The following is a 17606-nucleotide window of genomic DNA, read 5'->3' on the forward strand; positions in this document are numbered from 1 at the left end:
TGGCGGCTGTATGTCAACACAAGTATGGGTTTGGAATAATTTTCATTAGCTGTGGTAAGTTTATTATTTTTTTCTTCTGTCTTTTCATTTTTGTTTTTGTTATTATTATTGTTTGGTGTTTTATATAGGAGATCCGTTCTAGATTTGTTTCTAGCTATATTAAAGCCTCTGGATAGCATCCAATTGGGGTATCCTCTCGCTTGCAGACGTTTCCGAATCAATTCTGATTCCCTGAGAAATGCAGACTCTGTACTGCGGTTTCTACGGGCACGTATGAATTCACCCACTGGTATTCCTTTAATTGTGTGGGTATGGTGATGACTATTTGCTTTCAGAATCGTATTACCTGATATTTCTTTACGAAAAGTTTCTGAATTGATTGTTTGATCCGGATCTCCTATCAGCTTAAGATCTAAGAAGTTGATAATATGTGTATCCTGCACATAGTCTTGTCGTTTACATATGTTATGAAATCTGGTATGGCAGACACATCCCCCCTCCAAATGAGGAGCAGGTCGTCGATGTGTCTGCCATACCAGACCATCACCTCCGAGAAGGGATTGTTCTCCGAGAAAATATATCTCTCTTCCCAGTAGGCCATAGTGAGATTGGCTAATGAAGGGGAAAATTTAGCCCCCATCGATACTCCAGCAATCTGAACATAGAACACATTGTCAAAAGAAAAATAATTATGTGTTAAAAAGTATGACGTCACTTCTAAAATGTAATCTATGAACATTTCGGGATGTTTACTGTATTTATGTAGATGGTATTCTAATGCTAAAAGGGCGATCCCATGGGGGATGGAAGGATACAGTGAAACCACATCTAATGCCAACCATACATATTCCCTCTGCCATTTTAGATCATACATGTTTCTGAGTACATCGGTGGTGTCTTTGATGTACCCAGGAACTCTTTTGACAAGTGGTTGTAACAATGAATCCAACCATTCACTCATTCTGTCAATGATCTGATACCCGACACAATGGGACGTAATGGGGGTGGGTTTACACCCTTATGTACCTTCGGGAGAGCATGTATGGTTGGCGTAACCGGTGTGTCAACGTTCAGAAAATCTTATTGTTTCTGATTAATAAACCCCCTATCTTTCCCCTTATTTAGAATGAAAACTAATTCTTCTCTATATTTTGACAGGGGGTTATGTTGGAATACCAAGTACGTAGCATCATCAGACAGGACCTCCAGCATCTGCCGGTGGTAAGACTTTTTATCTAATACCCTTACTGAACCCCCCTTATCCACCATTTTAAATATAAGATCCGTTTTATTCTCTAGTTCTTTGAGTGCAACCTGTTGTTTCTTTTTTAAATTATATCTCTTTTTTGTGGGTTTAGAGTTATATATCGACATTAGTTCCTTTTCGATGACCTCTTGAAACACGTCCATGCTCGATGTTTGAGACTTAATGGTATAGTATTTACTGTTAGTCCTTTTAAAATGACATGTTTGGCCATAGTTTCCCGAAAATCTGTGCTTTCAAGATGGAGGTCTCTGAGACAGACCAGAGACTGCTGTTCCTTAAATAATAAATTAGTATATATACAGTACAGACCAAAAGTTTGGACACACCTTATCATTCAAAGAGTTTTCTTTATTTTCATGACTATGAAGGCATAAAAACTATGAATTAACACATGTGGAATTATACACATAACAAACAAGTGTGAAACAACTGAAAATATGTCATATTCTAGGTTCTTCAAAGTAGCCACCTTTTGCTTTGATTACTGCTTTGCACACTCTTGGCATTCTCTTGATGAGCTTCAAGAGGTAGTCCCCTGAAATGGTCTTCCATCAGTCTTGAAGGAGTTCCCAGAGATGCTTAGCACTTGTTGGCCCTTTTGCCTTCACTCTGCGGCCCAACTCACCCCAAACCATCTCGATTGGGTTCAGGTCCGGTGACTGTGGAGGCCAGGTCATCTGGCGCAGCACCCCATCACTCTCCTTCATGGTCAAATAGCCCTTACTTTCAAAGTTTTCCCAATTTTTCGGCTGACTGACTGACCTTCATTTCTTAAAGTAATGATGGCCACTCGTTTTTCTTTACTTAGCTGCTTTTTTCTTGCCATAATACAAATTCTAACAGTCTATTCAGTAGGACTATCAGCTGTGTATCGACCTGACTTCTCCTCAACGCCACTGATGGTCCCAACCCCATTTATAAGGCAAGAAATCCCACTTATTAAACCTGACAGGGCACACCTGTGAAGTGAAAAACATTTCAGGGGACTACCTCTTGAAGCACATCAAGAGAATGCCAAGAGTGTGCAAAGCAGTAATCAAAGCAAAAGGTGGCTACTTTAAAGAACCTAGAATATGACATATTTTCAGTTGTTTCACACTTGTTTGCTATGTATATAATTCCACATGTGTTAATTCATAGTTTTGATGCCTTCAGTGTGAATCTACAATTTTCATAGTCATGAAAATAAAGAAAACGCTTTGAATGAGAAGGTGTGTCCAAACTTTTGGTCTGTACTGTATATTATCAACTACAGAATCCATGTCTGTACCAGAGTCTCCAGAAAGCACAGGTGACCCATAGAAACACCTCTTTAATGTCAAATTTCTCACAAATTTGTTGATGTCCATTATGGTAGAGAAAAAAATCAAAGTCCACTGATGGAACAAAGTTCAAACCCAATGACAATACATCTTTCTGATCTTCTGTCAGAGTATAATCTTATAAATTGATAACATCCAAAGTAAGTTGTTCACTGCTATCATTAACTATTTCTTGTTGCTCGAGTTTGCCATAGGGTGCGGTCTTTTTATGTTTCCGACCGCCTCTTCTTTGTCGTTTTTTGGCAATTCCATTTTTCCCATTTGTTTATTTTCGGTTTTTATAGTAGGATAGCTTCATCTGTGTGAAACCCGACCCCTGTGCCTCTTGATTGCCCTCTTCGGTCGATTCAGGTGAGTCACTTGATATCTCTGATGTTTCCAATTCAGAATTACTGAAGCTCACCCTGCGAGAAAAATCGGTTTTTGGTTATTTTTTTTGTTTTTGTTTTTATATTTATTGATGTTGCTTTGAACATTTTTGTTCTTCAGAATGGGCTTTGGGGTGTGATATGGATTTTTCCTCATATTTTACCAGGGTTGTATGATCCCACCAAATTTCTGTTTCATGTGTAAGCAGTCTTTTAAGTTCTTGCATTTGGCATTTCATATTATACTCATCGCTTATATTAAGGTCTTGCGCCAAAAAAACTTGATCTGCTTTGGATCTCCGGCCTGAACACGGAGCAAAAGCCATGTCTGAGTAGATGTGGAGTGGGAGTGTGTTCACACTGGTTTATTAGGTTGTACGACCACGTTTGACCATATGATTAATGATGAACCACAATAAGGAAAGCAGCGAGACACGGAAACTTGGGTTAAACAATGTAGTAGAAAAAATGTCCAGCTCACCCGTAGCTTTTCTCTGATAAGTGCACGGAACGACCCAAGTAAGTCCTTGTATATCCACACGAAAAAACTGAAACTCGTACACATTTACGCGTTTCGAACAATCCTGTTCTTAATCATATTAAAGTATGTTTGCCTCACCATGGAATTAAATAGGTCCTGCCTTCCCCCAACAGGGAAAAAGAGGGGGAGGGGGGACCCAATCTCAGGCGAGACAAATGCCTACTCAGATAGGTATACACCCGTGATACAATAAAACAATAAATGGATATATGCACTTATAAAATACATCATCGCCTACATATAAAATGAGCCTGCATACAGTTGTGTCCCAAGATAAAACCGGACCTCAATCTGTGTATCTCCTCCCACCGATTTTTTTTAGAAGGACTCACCAGAGCTAAGTCTATCCGACTGCTTCTGCCAGCACAAGAATAGTTAAACTTTGGCTTTCTACCATCACACATCAGACAGGCCAGCCTGAAGAATCATCCTGTTCAGGACCTTAGAGTCTCTAGTAAGGGATCTGCCAGTAGGTCTGTCACTGGGCGTCATAATAGCATTAAAGTCCCCCGCCATGATCACAGGAACAGATGTGAACAGGTATGGCTTTACCTCATTAAAAAGGTCCTCTCAGTCACTGTCTGTGGACCATAGATATTGATGAACTGGAGCCTTCTACCTCAGATAGTAACCTCCTGGACTAAAAATCTTCTCATCGAAACCTCTGTTAATCTATGTATGCAGGGGCGGACTGACCGGTCGGGCACTTCGGACATGGTCCGAGGGCCCGGCCGGGATGGGGGCCCGCCGCAGAATAACAATGTGTTATGGTGGTAATGGCAGCAGGGCCCGGTGCACTCACTGTATTCTATCGCACCGGGCCCCGCTCACTGTAATACTAATTTTCATATGTGAACAAGAAGAGAAATCCTCTGCAATCCTCTCCCTCTCTGTACTCACAAACTCAGTAGCAGCCTGGCAGGCCGGGCGGCAGCGTAACTCACTGACGTCACGCGCCTGCTCCGCCTGCTTCATTCATAAAGTGGGAGGAGCAGGCTCGTAACGACAGTGAGTTACGCTGCCGCCCGGCCTACCTGCTACTAAGTTTGCGAGTACAGAGAGGGAGAGGATCGCAGAGGATTTCTCTTGTTCTTGTTCACATATGAAAATTAGTATTACAGTGAGCGGGGCCCGGTGTAATAGAATACAGTGACTGCACCGGGCCCCGCTGCCATTACAACACCAGATGCCGACCACAGAGCCCCCACGACAGTGCCATCCACAGAGCCCCCACGACAGTGCCATCCACAGAGCCCCCACGACAGTGCCATCCACAGAGCCCACACGACAGTGCCATCCACAGAGCCCCCACGACAGTGCCATCCACAGAGCCCCCACAACAGTGCCATCCACAGAGCCCCCATAACAGTGCCATCCACAGACCACCATTAGTTCAAAACCCACCAAAAGCACACCTTTTGGTTCAAAATATTTTTTAATTTGGCTATTCCCCACCCCTCTTGTAATTGTTCCGCTACTTGTGGGCTGCGCGGGCATGAGTTCAGTCACTTCGGTGCGCAATCCCGTCCTGCAGCGAGTGATCCCGCGAGACCCGCCGCTGTAGGTCACGGGTCTCGCAGGATCACGTGCCGAAGTGACTGAACTCATGCCCACGTAGCCCGCAAGTAGCAGATCAGTGGAACAAGTACAAGGTGGAGGGGACTGTTTCTAACAGAGGCTCACTAATGGACGCTGAGATTAGATCACCCCATACGAAAGCATTGAATCAATGCTTTCCTATGGGGAAAAATCTGACCCTGGAGGTCATCATGCAGAGTGTGAGGACGTCCAGCGTCAGATACCAGACCAAAGGTCTGTTTTACTCCAGGAAGCCCTCAGGTGGCTGCCAGCCACTAGAGGCCGACTTATTGCTGGAACGTAAACAATGCAGTTTCTCTAGAACATTGCAGCTCGATTTGCAAAAGGGACACTGTACCCAGACCACTTCAATGAGCTGAAGTGGTCTGGGTGCCTTTTGTGTCGCTTTAACTTTGAAATCTTATTAAAGATTGTGTAGGGTGTGGCTGGAGGCGGGGCATGGAGGCGGGACAAGGGTGTGGCTTTCAGCAGAACATGGGTGGGGCCTGTAAGGGGGCCCTTGATTTATTTTGCCCGGGGGCCCTGAGGGTTCTCAGTCCGCCCCTGTATGTATGGTCACATCACTGGTGTTAAACAGTATGGAGAGCCCAGCATATCGTTCCACAGCCAGTGACCAGAAGGAAGGACCAGACCGCCATTCTCTCTCTGCCTCTCGTACAAGTCCCAAAGTATTTAGATGGGTCTACTGGAAGAATAAGACATCAGCAACCAAATACTTCAGATGTTCATACACAGCATACCTTGTTCTCCTTACTTTCATGCTATTCACATTACTTGAGATGACTTTCTGGTAAAAATTAGCCATCAGAATAAGACAAAGTACAAAAAACAGAGAGACTGACCCCATCATCATAAATGGGTCTCTTTTTAGAGGGAGGATCATCATTTGGGTCCCCATCATACTCAGCCATCATACGCTTGAAATCACTCTCCATGTCTGCCTCTGCGTCTGACTCAGACAAGACACTGAATCTATTGGCGGTCATTGTCCCATCTGGTCTACTTTCCACCTTCACCTTACTTGGCTTTTGGACAGTGGTCCACTCACCCTCAGGCATATGGCTGAATTTATCTTTCTTCTTTCTTTTAGACTGCTTATTCTCCCCAGTGGTAGATACTGGAGCAGAAGAAGAAACAGCTTCTGAGTCTACACCCTGTGTCACCACCTCCATGTTCCCCTGATTGATTTCTGACTTGGGTTGGGTTTGTGTTGGATCACTGTGTGGTACGTCCTGTTGAAACTGTGTCTCTGTCGGTACTGAGATGTGGACTACATTCTTTGATTCAGCTAAGAAAGCTCCCACATACTTTAGCTCTCAGACAACACCTTATCTTCTCCAGAGCACATAGATCCCATACTACCCAAGAGAACACGCCTCCTTGCTACGTCATATATGCTTTTTCTGCTTTTAGAGAACTCCATTACAAGATGGCGCTTACAGCTAGATATTTACATAGTTCACATACCACAGTTAGTAAAACAATGCACAATGGGCAGATACCAAGTGTTATCTCTTGTCTTATTTTCATATTTCAGCCAATGTAACAATGCCACATGCCTCAGGGGGAATGCCTCTCTGATGTCTATATAAACTGCTGTACTTCCTGTAATAAACAAGAATTTGCTTTGACCCCAGTGTGTGTGTCATAGTTATTTTCTTCCGTGCACATAAAACCCTTGGGTTACTATTAATTTGGAGCCGTAGAGGAAATGTAATAAGCCCCAATTGAGGGCACTTTTATCAGTTGGCGCCCAACATGGGGCTCAGGAGAAGTAACGTCGCTAGCCGAAGTTTTGCGGTTCCCAGAGCAGGGTGGACCACGCTTGAGAAGGAGGACTGCCGCCTCAGAGACAAGGTAAGAACCTTTTGGTTATCTCACCTGCCTCTTGCTGCTCCACTTTGCTATGGTAATCTGTTCTGCTATTGAGGTTACGTACGTAGAAGCAACTTCGGTTGATGTAAAATCCTGAGTTCCTAAAATCCTTCTTTTGAGTTTGCTCTTCTGTGTTTGTGTTTTGTCTGTGTGGTTTGTGTCAGGCACCTTCACAGATAACAGTTAAGCATAGCAAGAGATTTCCCCTAGCATGGGGGGGGGGGGGCTACAGTTGATTTCTGCTGGACCAGGACTGGGGCATCTTTACAGATCTCCCCTTAGGGGGTGGCAGATGGAGTAGCCAAGGGGGACTACGGTAAATATCTTCTGGACATGGACTGGGGCATCTTAAGTGATCTTCCCTTAGGAGGCGGAAGACCTGCTGGACCTTGACTGGGGCATCTTAAATGATCTCCCCTTAGGAGGCGGGAGGTGGATTAGTCCCGGCAGGTGGCCCAGATGTGGGAGCCAGAGTATATATACTGCGTAGGGGTGAGCTTTGCTTGGGATTGTGAAGTTGAAGGTGCCAGCTTCTGTCTTGGTTCTGTGTGTGAAGTGAGTGAATCCATGGCAATCTTAATCCTAGGAGTACTAGTACGGTGGCACCCTGATTTAGGGAGGAAGCTCCCAGGAAACTCAGAGCGTCTGGGAAAGATTCAGAAAGACACACTGTGTGTATGTTATAAAGGATCATGGATGTGAAGAAATTGAAGATTACAGGATGTGATTTTAAATGGAGAATTGAGTGTGTGGAAGTAAGTATGTGAAGCATTGTGTCTTGTGTGCCTGCACGGGGGGAGTGACGTCATGACATTGGAATGTGTGATAGTGAGAACACTGCAATACTAAGATATATTGGATATAATCAAAATAAAATGTGCTTCAGGTACTGAGTGTCTGTGTGTGTATGGAGCACATATATATATGGTATTTGAATGTTATTTGGTAATAAGTTCAAACACTTGTAAAAGTATGAGAACGTGTTCTATATGTCTGTTCGACATTGAATGTTATGTCTGTGTGGACCGGGAACCTGACCTTGTGAGTTGCCAACTAGAAAACTGACTAGTAGAGGAAGGTCACGCAGCCAAGTTTACTGTGAGCGAAATCAGCTCTACTGATGTGATGATGAGGCCAAATAAGAGTTACAGTCGAGAATGAAAAAAAACCTTAACACAGGGATGGGTGTGTGTTCTGGCTTTAGGCCAAAAATGAGCGAAATTATTACAAAGTTTCTCACAGGAGTGAACACAGGACATTCAGCCTAAAATTTAAAACATTCTATTCTTGATATTATAAAAAACCAATGCAAGCGTCAACATGAAAATAATTAAGTATAAGATATTGGGCTGGACAGAAATGTATGACGCCACTGACACTACCCTCCAAGATGGCGCTGTGAGACCCTACCACACCCTCTAGCAGCCATCTTAACTCCTGTAACTTCTGGCCGGCCCAGCGTCCATCTTAACTGAAGGAACTTCCTGCCCGGCAGCCATCTTAGTTACTGGTATTTCTACGGATACGGCTACAATCGTGAAACAATACACATAGATCCAAGTAGCACCACAAGGGGAACTCACTCGAGTCAGTACATGAAGGATACATATATACCTATAATTAGTCATGACCGGTAGTATTGTTTAATTGTTTATTCAGATGAAATGTTTTAACTTCTATGTTTCTGTTTTTCAAGTAAAGTCAAGTGAAGTTCCCCCTCCTGCATATTAGCTAGAATCGCAAATGTAGGGGATTGTGGTGGAGATGGTCTCCACTGTGGTAAACTGTAGCTTTAAGCCCAGACGGATTCTATTTTTTTCCTGTATTTCATATGATGTTGCTGAAAAATGCTAATCTTGAGATAAGAAGTAGTAAAGAATGTAGACAGGCAGTGAAAAACATCAGCAAGCTAATGTAAGGTGTGAACATGCCCCCCGATCTCCGATGGTAAACTGGGAGTAGTAGTGAGAAAAAGCATGTAGGGAGATATAGGGTGGCTGAAAGATAACGAGCTGACAGAGCAGACAGACGTCTTCCTGCGAGAGGAAAGTGTATAGAGGAGGAGGTAGAGAGAGGCAGAGAAAGTCAGGTTGTGAATGTTATCAGGATAATGTTAAACCACCTCCCCAGCAGAGAACGGAAACAGTAGGTCTGCCACCCTATAATGGTCCTGGGCGATGGACCTCCAGAACCCAGATGAGAGAGAGAGTTGTGCTGTGTGTCGTCCACACCACAAGAGAGGATCGTATTCTGTGTTGCCTGGATCACTGTCCGTCCCCACAGACGCCCATGTTTTTGTCATTAGAATGACACAGGTGAGGGGCAAAAGTTAGACCAAGATTAGGAAACAGGCAATTTTGTTTTGTGGGCATTTTTTTACCCTGCCCTGAGCCCAGGGACACAGAAAAATAACTTTTATCCGTATGTTAGTCAGGTGGGCGGCGGCGGCCATTTTGTGCAAGTTCAGTGCATCAGCACAGCACATGTGCATTTGTGACAGTCAAATAAAAGGTTTAAATACTTGTAACGGTCGCGTACACACACACACAGGGGGGAGGGAAGTGACCACTGCGCTCCACCCTTACCCCTGGCCCTGCCTACTTGCCTCGCGAGTCCTAATGACAGGGGACAACTGGACGGCAATCCCTAACTTGGAATAAGTGCAGGGAAGACAGACAAGACAAACAACAGGACGCGAACGGACCGAGTCAATACCAGGAAAGCTACAAAGTACAAATGGAGCAAGCAGAGAATTGTCAGGAGAAGCCGGGGTCATAAATACCAGGAGAGCAGCAAAGTACACAAGGAGCGGGCAGAGGATCGTCAAGAATTCAGCAGGAGGTAAGTACACCAGGAAAGACCAAATCACAGGTGGAACCTAAATTAACAGGCAATCTGTGGCCAGCAGGCTGCCTGTATTTATAGTGGGGAGTGAGGATCATGTGACGTGGCCAGCGTCACATGACCGACAGACCAACCAGTCGAGCACCGAGTGATCAGCTCGGCGCTCAAGGCAGACTTAGGAGCAGGGAGCCATCCAGCTAGTAAAGCCGCCCTGGGAATGAGGTCAAACACAGATCCACATTCCCAAAGCTAAGCAACAGTTCTGCGGGCAATGGGGGACTGAGTGCACCTTCGGAACCCCGTTACAGTACCCCCCCTTTTACGAGGGGCCACCGGACCCAAGACTTCAGGCGATGGCTTTTCAGGGTGTTCTAAATGAAATTTTTGAACAAGTCTAGGAGCATGAACCTCCCTGGCAGGTACCCAAGATCTCTCTTCAGGTCCATACCCCTTCCAGTGAATAAGGTACTGCAAGGAATTACGCACCTTCCTGACATCCACTATTTTAGACACCACATACTCGACAGCATCATTAACAAGAACCGGCGGAGGGGAGGCTTTTGATGGTACTACCGGTTCAAAATATTTTTTAAGTAGAGATTTATGGAACACATCATGAATGTGGAATGACTCGGGCAGCTCCAACCTAAATGATACCGGGTTAATCACCTCCGTGATCTTATATGGTCCAATAAAACGAGGAGCAAACTTTTTAGAATCTACCTTAAGAGAGAGATTCTTGGAGGAAAACCATACCTTATCCCCAACCTGAAAATTCACCCCCCTTGAACGTCTCCTATCGGCCTTGAGTTTCTGAGAACTTTGAGCCTTTTCTAAGTTTGATTGAACCCGGGCCCAAACTGTGCACAGTTCAGAGGAGAACCTATCCGCCTCAGGGTTAGAGGAGGAGATGGATGACCCAGAATGAAAACGGGGATGGAAACCATGGTTACAAAAGAAAGGTGAAACCCCAGCAGAATAATTGACACGGTTATTCAAAGCAAATTCAGCCAATGGAAGAAATTTCACCCATAATTGCTGGTCATCAGCAACATACAACCTCAAGAATTGTTCCACAGACTGATTAAGGCGTTCAGTCTGCCCATTACTCTCAGGGTGGTAGGCAGAGGAAAAAGACAATGAAATTTTACATTTTTGACAGAAGGCCCTCCAGAATTTGGACACAAACTGCACACCCCTGTCAAAAACAATATTTTCCGGGATACCATGCAATCGAACAATTTCTTTCACAAAAATAGACGCCAGGGTTTTGGCATTCGGGAGTTTAGACAGGGGAATGAAATGGACCATCTTGCTAAACCTATCGACCACTACCCAAACTACAGTCTTATCCTCCGCCGGCGGTAGGTCAGTTATAAAGTCCATCGAGATATGGGACCAGGGTCTACTGGGAATGGGTAGGGGTCGTAGGTTACCAGCAGGGCGAGTCCTAGGTGTCTTGGAACTGGCACAAACCTCAGAGGCTGACACGTAGGACTTGACATCCCTAGTTAGAGTGGGCCACCAATAAGATCTAGAAACCAGATCCTTAGTGCCCTCAACACCCGGATGTCCACAAAAGGCAGAATCGTGACACTCACCCAACAGCTGGAGACGAAATTGTACGGGAACAAACAACTTATCTGTTGGGGTGGATACCGGTGCCAGATGTTGTTCAGACCTAATGCGAGCCGAGATATCCTGGGTAAGAGCTGCTAAGAAGATTTTTGCTGGTAGGATGGATTCAGGTGGTACCTCAGTAGGTTGAAAAGCCTGGAAGCTCCGAGATAATGCGTCCGCCTTCACATTTTTACTTCCTGGCCTGAACGTGATGGAAAAATCAAAACGAGTAAAAAACAGAGCCCATCTGGCTTGACGGGGATTCAACCTCTTAGCAGACTCGAGAAACATAAGGTTTTTATGGTCAGTGACAACAGTTACACAATGCCTTGCCCCCTCCAGAAAATGCCTCCACTCCTCAAAAGCCCATTTAATGGCCAGCAGCTCCCTATTCCCTATGTCGTAGTTTCTCTCTGTGGGAGAGAATTTCCTGGAGAAGAAGGCACATGGTCTCAGGTTAGTGAGGCAAGCAGGACCTTGTGAAAGGACTGCTCCTGCGCCGTCCTCGGACGCATCCACCTCCACAATAAAAGGTTTCTCCTGATCAGGCTGGATCAGAATGGGAGCGCTACTGAATGCCTTTTTTTAATTTTTCAAATGAAGAAATGGCCTCAGTAGACCAATTCTCCAAATCCGCCCCTTTCTTTGTAAGGTCGGTCAACGGTTTAGCAATTACGGAAAAATTCAGAATAAATTTACGATAGTAATTGGCGAAACCTAAGAACCGTTGTAAGGCCTTTAACCCCTTAAGGACATAGGACGTACTGGTACGCCCTATTTCCCGAGTCCTTAAGGACCAAGGACGTACCGGTACGTCCTGACTTCAAATCTGTATTCCGGCGCCCCAGGGGTTAATCGGAACGGGATTTCGGCTGAAATCATTCAGCCGGCATCCCGTAACAATGCAGGGGGGGGTCATTTGACCCCCCCGTATTGGCGATCGCAGCAAACCGCAGGTCAATTTAGACCTGCGGTTTGCTGCGCTTTTTGCAGTTTCTGATGCCCGCGGTCCCTGACCGCGGGGATCAGAAACTTTAGAGTGGCTAAAATCAATATTTTTCACCCCCCCCCTGCACCCCTGCACGATTTTATGCCGGCGGGTGGTGCGGGGGGGGGGTGTCGCACGCGGTGGGGGCGTTGCGGGAGGCGGGCGGTGCGGCAGGCTGGATCGCGATCCCCCGCCCGCCTCCCCATGAACGATCGTTGGCTTCTAGTGGGTATACCAGGGTGCCAGAACATTGCTGGCACCCTGGTATAAACGGCTGACATCTGTGCAGATGTCAGCCGTTTAACCCTTTCCATACCGCGGTCCGTACGGACCGCTGTATGGAAAAAGTTAATTGTCATCGGTCAGGGAGCTCCCTCCCTCTCCATCGGGGGGCTGCTGTGCCTTTGCAGCCCCCCGATGGAGAGGGAGAGAGCCCCCCGACAGCCCCCAGAGAGCCCCCCTCAGCTCGTGCTTACCCTTCCCCGTCTGCGAAGTTCTGAGCAGACGGGGAAGGTTCCCATGGCAACAGGACGCCTGCTCAAGCGTCCTGCTGTCCATGGTGCTGAACAGATCTGTGCTAAAAGCATAGATCTGTTCAGTGTAAGTAAAATACAGTACAGAACAATATATATTGTACTGTACTGTATTATACAGACATCAGACCCACTGGATCTTCAAGAACCAAGTGGGTCTGGGTCACAAAAATGTAAAAAAAAGTGAAAAAAGTTAAGATAAAAAAAAAAAACATTTATCACTGAATAAAAATTAAAAAAATAAAATACACTACACATATTAGGTATCGCCGCGTCCGTAACGACCTAAACTATAAAACGTTCATGTTACTTTCCCCGCACGGTGAACGCCATAAAAATAAAAAAATAAAAACTATGAGAAAATTGAAATTTACCTTACTTCCCAAAAAAGGTAATAAAAGTGATCAAAAAAGTTGCATGTATGCCAAAATAGTACCAATAAAACCGTCATCTCATCCCACAAAAAATGAGATCCTACTCAAGATAATCGCCCAAAAACTGAAAAAACTATGGCTCTTAGACTATGTAGACACTAAAACATTGTGTTTGTTGAGTTATTGTATAAAACTTACATAAATAAAAAAAATAGTATACATATTAGGTATCGCCGCGTCCGTGACAACCTGCTCTATAAAATTACCACATGATAAAACCTGTCAGATGAATGTTGTAAATAACAAAAAAAAAAACGTGCCAAAAAAGCTATTTCTTGTTACCTTGCTGCACAAAAAGTGTAATATAGAGCAACCAAAAATCATATGTACCCTAAACTAGTACCAACAAAACTGCCACCCTATCCCGTAGTTTCTAAAATGGAGTCACTTTTTTGGAGTTTCTACTCTAGGGGTGCATCAGGGCTTCAAATGGGACATGGTGTCAAAAAACCAGTCCAGCAAAATCTGCCTTCCAAAAACCGTATGGCATTCCTTTCCTTCTGCGCCCTGCCGTGTGCCCGTACAGCGGTTTACGACCACATATGGGGTGTTTCTGTAAACTACAGAATAAGGGCCATAAATAATGAGTTTTGTTTGGCTGTTAACCCTTGCTTTGTAACTGGAAAAAAAATATAAAAATGGAAAATCTGCCAAAAATGTTAAATTTTGAAATTGTGTCTCTATTTTCCATCAAATCTTGTGCAATACCTAAAGGGTTAACAAAGTTTGTAAAATCAGTTTTGAATAGCTTGAGGGGTGTAGTTTCTTAGATGGGGTCACTTTTATGGAATTTCTAATCTAGGGGTGCATCAGGGGGGCTTCAAATGGGACATGGTGTCAAAAAAACAGTCCAGCAAAACCTGCCTTCCAAAAACCAAACCGCGCACCTTTCACTCTACGCCCTACTGTGTGGCCGTACAGTAGTTTACGGCCACATATGGGGTGTTTCTGTGAACAGCAGAGTCAGGGCAATAAAGATACAGTCTTGTTTGGCTGTTAACCCTTGCTTTGTTAGTGGAAAAAATGGGTTAAAATTGAAAATTAGGCAAAAAAATGAAATTCTCAAATTTCATCCCCATTTGCCAATAACTCTTGTGCAACACCTAAAGGGTTAACGACGTATGTAAAATCAGTTTTGAATACCTTGAGGGGTGTAGTTTCTTAGATGGGGTCACTTTTAGGGAGTTTCTACTCTAGGGGTGCATCAGGGGGCTTCAAATGGGACATGGTGTAAATAAACCAGTCCATAAAAATCTGCCTTCCAAAAACCAAACGGCGCACCTTTCACTCTACGCCCCGCTGTGTGGCCGTACAGTAGTTTACGGCCACATATTGGGTGTTTCTGTAAACGGCAGAGTCAGGGCAATAAAGATACAGTCTTGTTTGGCTGTTAACCCTTGCTTTGTTAGTGAAAAAAATGGGTTAAAATTAAAAATTAGACAAAAAAATTAAATTCTCAAATTTCCTCCCCATTTGCCAATAACTCTTGTGCAACCCCTAAAGGGTTAACAATGTATGCAAAATCAGTTTTGAATACCTTGATGGGTGTAGTTTCTTAGATGGGGTCATTTTTGGGTGGTTTCTATTATGTAAGCCTCGCAAAGTGACTTCAGACCTGAACTGGTCCCTAAAAATTGAGTTTTTGTAAATTTCTGAAAAATTTCATGATTTGCTTCTAAACTTCTAACCAACCATTCCCAAAACAATTCAAACATGAAGTAGACATATGGGAAATGTAAAGTCATCACAATTTTTTGGGGTATTACTATGTATTACAGAAGTAGAGAAACTGAAACTTTGAAATTTGCAAATTTTTCCAAATTTTTGGTAAATTAGGTATTTTTTTTGTGCAAAAAAAATAATTTTTTTGACTTCATTTTACCAGTGTCATGAAGTACAATATGTGATGAAAAAACAGTCTCAGAACGGCCTGGATAAGTCAAAGCGTTTTAAAGTTATGAGCACTTAAAGTGACACTGGTCAGATTTCCAAAAAATGGCCTGGTCCTTAAGGTGAAAATGAGCCCGTCCTTAAGGGGTTAAGGATGAAGGTCTTACCCATTCCTTAATTGCTATTACCTTACCAGGATCCATCTTGAAGGCGTGAGGAGTCAGAACATGCCCTAGAAACAGAATCTCCTGTACACCAAAGACACATTTCTCTTGCTTAGCGGATAGCTGATTCTCCCTCAACACCTCTAATACTTGTTTAACATGAGACACATGGGATTCAAAGTCAGGAGAGAATATCAAAATGTCGTCAAGATATACAATAACAAATTTACCTAAGAACTCCCTAAGAATGTCATTCATGAAGTTTTGGAACACAGCTGGGGCATTGCTGAGTCCAAAAGGCATCACCTGATATTCAAAGTGTCCTACCGGAGTATTGAACGCCGTCTTCCATTCGTCTCCCTCCTTGATTCGGATTAGATTGTATGCCCCTTTCAGGTCAATTTTGGAAAACCAGGTTGCCCCCAGAACCTGGTTAAATAAATCCGGAATCAATGGGAGGGAGTATCTATTCTGGACAGTGATTTTATTTAATCTCCAGTAATCGATACATGGCCTAAGACCACCATCTTTTTTCTTAACAAAGAAAAACCCCGCCCCCATGGGAGAGACAGAAGGTCTAATATGCCCTTTACCAAGGCTCTCCTTAATATAATCTTCCATGGCCTTGCGTTCGGGCATAGAAAGATTATAAATTCGTCCCTTAGGAAACTTGGCCCCCTCTACTAACTCTATGGTACTATCATAAGGTCTATGGGGGGGTAGAACCTCCGGGGTTGGTGATGAGAATATATCAGAATATTCTCTAACAACAGAGGGTAAAGTATCAGACTTTACTGAGACACCAGCCTGTACCACAGACAAGCACGAGTCACACTTAGGCCCCCATCTCACCAACTCCCCATTGGACCAATCTATAGTGGGGTTATGTAGTCGGAGCCAAGGCAACCCTAGTACCACCTCAGCCGGTAGGTTCTCCAGGACTAAAAGCGAACATCTCTCTGAGTGGCACACACCCACGGTTAGAGAAATCTCTGAGGTACATGAGCTCACCGTACCACCAATAAGAGGAGTAGCATCAATAGCCATTACATGAATAGGAGTTGGTAAGGCAAACATAGGAATACCCAATCTTATAGCATACTCAGAGTCAATAAAGCTAGCCGCTGAGCCAGAATCAATAAAGGCCTTACCCGGCCATTTATCTACTCCCAGAGAAATCGTAATGGGTACCGAAAGCTTACATTTAGAAAATTCAGGATGTACCTGGTCTTTAGGTTGCCTTGCCTTTGGAGACTTGACAGAGAGAACCTTCTTAGGACACTGGTTGATCCAATGGTCAGGATCTCCACAGTAAAAGCATTCTCCACGTCTGCGGCGAAGATTCCCTCGGGTCATGCCAACCTGCATGGGTTCCTCGGTGGAGACCTCAGCATTGTCTCTGTGATAGGCCTCTGGCTGGACCACCATCTGGGAGGAAAACTGTTGTTCCTGTCCTCTCTCTAACCCGTCGGTCAAGTCGGACAACAAGGGTCATCATCTCCTCTAAGGTCTCTGGAAGTTGATAACTGACCAGAAGATCCTTTAATTTATCAGACAGACCTGACCTGAACTGACTCTTCAGGGCTGGTTCGTTCCATCCTGAGGGGACACACCACCGTCTGAATTGGGTGCAATAATCCTCCGCTGGTAGATTGCCCTGAACCAGTGCCTTTAGAGCCGTCTCGGCTACTAGAGCCCTGTCTGGTTCATCATAGAGGGTACCCAGGGCCTGAAAGAACCCCTCCACAGAAGATAAACAACTGGCGCCAGCAGGTAAAGAGAACGCCCAGTCATGGGGATCCCCCTGTAATCGGGAAATGATAATGCCCACGCATTGACTCTCGGGGCCAGAGGACACGGGGCGCAAACGGAAGTACAGTTTGCAATTCTCCTTAAAAGAGAGAAACTTCTTCCGGTCTCCAGAAAAGGGTTCTGGGAGCTTAATCTGGGGCTCAAAATGCGGACTGGAGGCCTGAGGAGTGGAAGAGCCTTGCCCTAACTCAAAAGAACTGAGTTTCTCCCCTAACTCCTGCACCATCTGCGTCAGATTAGAGACATGGTCAGTCAGGGTCACCAGAGGATTCATTATACAGTGGTTATTGGGCCTGTTAATCTGTAACGGTCGCGTACACACACACACAGGGGGGAGGGAAGTGACCAC

Source organism: Bufo bufo, chromosome 6, assembly GCF_905171765.1.
Source record: "Bufo bufo chromosome 6, aBufBuf1.1, whole genome shotgun sequence".
NCBI classification, from domain to species: domain Eukaryota; kingdom Metazoa; phylum Chordata; class Amphibia; order Anura; family Bufonidae; genus Bufo; species Bufo bufo.